This window comes from Salmo trutta, chromosome 25 (assembly GCF_901001165.1).
Source record: "Salmo trutta chromosome 25, fSalTru1.1, whole genome shotgun sequence".
Classification (NCBI taxonomy): Eukaryota; Metazoa; Chordata; class Actinopteri; order Salmoniformes; family Salmonidae; genus Salmo; species Salmo trutta.
In genome coordinates, this window is record NC_042981.1 from 1095089 (window position 1) to 1100088 (window position 5000).

General features: G+C 42.5%; 1 protein-coding gene across 7 annotated transcripts in view; it reads left to right on the plus strand.

The window, feature by feature from the left end:
• The window catches only part of LOC115161816 (attractin), a 254934-nt gene that overhangs the window by 95075 nt on the left and 154859 nt on the right, over nt 1-5000 (plus strand). The window lies entirely within an intron of this gene.

Here is a 5000-nt window from a genome sequence, read left to right on the forward strand (position 1 = left end):
CTCTCTCTCTGTCTCTCTCTGTCTCTCTCTGATGGAGTGGTACACTATGAACAGCTGCCCACGTAAGACCTCTCTCTGTCTCTCTCTGTTCTCTCTCTGTCTCTCTCTGACTCTCTATGTCTCTGTCTCTCTCTGTCCCTCTCTCTCTCTGTCTCTCTCTGTCTCTCTGTCTCTCTGTTCTCTCTCTGTCTCTCTCTGATGGAGTGGTACACTATGAACAGCTGTCCACGTAAGACCTCTCTCTGTCTGTCTCTCTCTGTCTCTGTCTCTCTCTGTCTCTGTCGGTCTGTCTCGGTCTCTCTCGGTCTCTCTCTGTCTCTCTCTCTCTCTGTCTCTCTCTGATGGAGTGGTACACTATGAACTGTCCACGTAAGACCACTGGCTGCATTCCTCTATTCTCTGTCTGTCAATTGAAAGGGTTTATTACTCTAATTCAAATCAAATCACATTTTATTAGTTCAATGCGCAGAATACAACAGGTGTAGACCTCACAGTGAAATGCTGAATACAACAGGTGTAGTAGACCTCACAGTGAAATGCTGAATACAACAGGTGTAGTAGACCTCACAGTGAAATGCTGAATACAACAGGTGTAGTAGACCTCACAGTGAAATGCTGAATACAACAGGTGTAGGTAGACCTCACAGTGAAATGCTGAATACAACAGGTGTAGACCTCACAGTGAAATGCTGAATACAACAGGTGTAGTAGACCTCACAGTGAAATGCTGAATACAACAGGTGTAGTAGACCTCACAGTGAAATGCTGAATACAACAGGTGTAGTAGACCTCACAGTGAAATGCTGAATACAACAGGTGTAGACCTCATAGTGAAATGCTGAATACAACAGGTGTAGACCTCACAGTGAAATGCTGAATACAACAGGTGTTGTAGACCTTACAGTGAAATGCTGAATACTACAGGTGTAGACCTCACAGTGAAATGCTGAATACAACAGGTGTAGTAGACCTCACAGTGAAATGCTGAATACAACAGGTGTAGTAGACCTTACAGTGAAATGCTGAATACAACAGGTGTAGTAGACCTTACAGTGAAATGCTGAATACAACAGGTGTAGTAGACCTTACAGTGAAATGCTGAATACAACAGGTGTAGTAGACCTCACAGTGAAATGCTGAATACAACAGGTGTAGTAGACCTCACAGTGAAATGCTGAATACAACAGGTGTAGTAGACCTTACAGTGAAATGCTGAATACAACAGGTGTAGTAGACCTTACAGTGAAATGCTGAATACAACAGGTGTAGTAGACCTCACAGTGAAATGCTGAATACAACAGGTGTAGTAGACCTTACAGTGAAATGCTGAATACAACAGGTGTAGTAGACCTTAACAGTGAAATGCTGAATACAACAGGTGTAGTAGACCTCACAGTGAAATGCTGAATACAACAGGTGTAGTAGACCTCACAGTGAAATGCTGAATACAACAGGTGTAGACCTCACAGTGAAATGCTGAATACAACAGGTGTAGTAGACCTTACAGTGAAATGCTGAATACAACAGGTGTAGTAGACCTCACAGTGAAATGCTGAATACAACAGGTGTAGTAGACCTTACAGTGAAATGCTGAATACAACAGGTGTAGTAGACCTCACAGTGAAATGCTGAATACAACAGGTGTAGTAGACCTTACAGTGAAATGCTGAATACAACAGGTGTAGTAGACCTCACAGTGAAATGCTGAATACAACAGGTGTAGTAGACCTTACAGTGAAATGCTGAATACAACAGGTGTAGTAGACCTCACAGTGAAATGCTGAATACAACAGGTGTAGTAGACCTTACAGTGAAATGCTGAATACAACAGGTGTAGTAGACCTCACAGTGAAATGCTGAATACAACAGGTGTAGTAGACCTCACAGTGAAATGCTGAATACAACAGGTGTAGTAGACCTCACAGTGAAATGCTGAATACAACAGGTGTAGTAGACCTTACAGTGAAATGCTGAATACAACAGGTGTAGTAGACCTCACAGTGAAATGCTGAATACAACAGGTGTGGTAGACCTCACAGTGAAATGCTGAATACAACAGGTGTAGTAGACCTCACAGTGAAATGCTGAATACAACAGGTGTTGTAGACCTTACAGTGAAATGCTGAATACAACAGGTGTAGTAGACCTCACAGTGAAATGCTGAATACAACAGGTGTAGTAGACCTCACAGTGAAATGCTGAATACAACAGGTGTAGTAGACCTCACAGTGACATGCTGAATACGACAGGTGTAGTAGACCTTACAGTGAAATGCTGAATACAACTGGTGTAGTAGACCTTACAGTGAAATGCTGAATACAACAGGTGTAGTAGACCTTACAGTGAAATGCTGAATACAACAGGTGTAGTAGACCTCACAGTGACATGCTGAATACGACAGGTGTAGACCTCATAGTGAAATGCTGAATACAACAGGTGTAGACCTCACAGTGAAATGCTGAATACAACAGGTGTAGTAGACCTCACAGTGAAATGCTGAATACAACAGGTGTAGTAGACCTCACAGTGAAATGCTGAATACAACAGGTGTAGTAGACCTCACAGTGAAATGCTGAATACAACAGGTGTAGTAGACCTTACAGTGAAATGCTGAATACAACAGGTGTAGTAGACCTCACAGTGAAATGCTGAATACAACAGGTGTAGTAGACCTCACAGTGAAATGCTGAATACAACAGGTGTAGTAGACCTCACAGTGACATGCTGAATATGACAGGTGTAGTAGACCTTACAGTGAAATGCTGAATACAACAGGTGTAGTAGACCTTACAGTGAAATGCTGAATACAACAGGTGTAGTAGACCTCACAGTGAAATGCTGAGTACAACAGGTGTAGTAGACCTCACAGTGAAATGCTGAATACAACAGGTGTAGGTAGACCTCACAGTGAAATGCTGAATACAACAGGTGTAGTAGACCTTACAGTGAAATGCTGAATACAACAGGTGTAGACCTCACAGTGAAATGCTGAATACAACAGGTGTAGTAGACCTCACAGTGAAATGCTGAATACAACAGGTGTAGTAGACCTTACAGTGAAATGCTGAATACAACAGGTGTAGTAGACCTCACAGTGAAATGCTGAATACAACAGGTGTAGTAGACCTCACAGTGAAATGCTGAATACAACAGGTGTAGACTTCACAGTGAAATGCTGAATACAACAGGTGTAGTAGACCTCACAGTGAAATGCTGAATACAACAGGTGTAGTAGACCTCACAGTGAAATGCTGAATACAACAGGTGTAGTAGACCTCACAGTGAAATGCTGAATACAACAGGTGTAGACCTCACAGTGAAATGCTGAATACAACAGGTGTAGTAGACCTCACAGTGAAATGCTGAATACAACAGGTGTAGTAGACCTCACAGTGAAATGCTGAATACAACAGTTGTAGTAGACCTTACAGTGACATGCTGAATACAACAGGTGTAGACCTAACAGTGAAATGCTGAATACAACAGGTGTTGTAGACCTTACAGTGAAATGCTGAATACTACAGGTGTAGACCTCACAGTGAAATGCTGAATACAACAGGTGTTGTAGACCTCACAGTGAAATGCTGAATACAACAGGTGTTGTAGACCTCACAGTGAAATGCTGAATACAACAGGTGTAGTAGACCTCACAGTGAAATGCTGAATACAACAGGTGTAGTAGACCTCACAGTGAAATGCTGAATACAACAGGTGTTGTAGACCTCACAGTGAAATGCTGAATACAACAGGTGTAGTAGACCTTACAGTGAAATGCTGAATTCTACAGGTGTAGTAGACCTTAACAGTGAAATGCTGAATACAACAGGTGTAGTAGACCTCACAGTGAAATGCTGAATACAACAGGTGTAGTAGACCTCACAGTGAAATGCTGAATACAACAGGTGTAGACCTCACAGTGAAATGCTGAATACAACAGGTGTAGTAGACCTTACAGTGAAATGCTGAATACAACAGGTGTGGTAGACCTCACAGTGAAATGCTGAATACAACAGGTGTAGTAGACCTCACAGTGAAATGCTGAATACAACAGGTGTAGTAGACCTTACAGTGAAATGCTGAATACAACAGGTGTAGTAGACCTTACAGTGAAATGCTGAATACAACAGGTGTAGACCTCACAGTGAAATGCTGAATACAACAGGTGTAGTAGACCTCACAGTGAAATGCTGAATACAACAGGTGTAGTAGACCTCACAGTGAAATGCTGAATACCACAGGTGTAGACCTCACAGTGAAATGCTGAATACAACAGGTGTAGTAGACCTCACAGTGAAATGCTGAATACAACAGGTGTAGTAGACCTCACAGTGAAATGCTGAATACGACAGGTGTAGTAGACCTTACAGTGAAATGCAGAATACAACAGGTGTAGACCTCACAGTGAAATGCTGAATACAACAGGTGTAGTAGACCTCACAGTGAAATGCTGAATACAACAGGTGTAGACCTCACAGTGAAATGCTGAATACAACAGGTGTAGTAGAGCTTACAGTGAAATGCTGAATACAACAGGTGTAGTAGACCTTACAGTGAAATGCTGAATACAACAGGTGTAGTAGACCTTACAGTGAAATGCTGAATACAATAGGTGTAGACCTCACAGTGAAATTCTATATATATATATTTAGTAGTCAATGTGGAGGCTATATACAGGGGGTACCGGTACAGAGTCAATGTGGAGGCTATATGCAGGGTGTACCGGTACAGAGTCAATGTGGAGGCTATATACAGGGGGTACCGGTACAGAGTCAATGTGGAGGCTATATACAGGGGGTACCGGTACATAGTCAATGTGGAGGCTATATACAGGGGGTACCGGTACAGAGTCAATGTGGAGGCTATATACAGGGGGTACCGGTACATAGTCAATGTGGAGGCTATATTCAGGGGGTACCAGTACAGAGTCAATGTGGAGGCTATATACAGGGGGTACCGGTACAGAGTCAATGTGGAGGCTATATACAGGGGGTACCGGTACA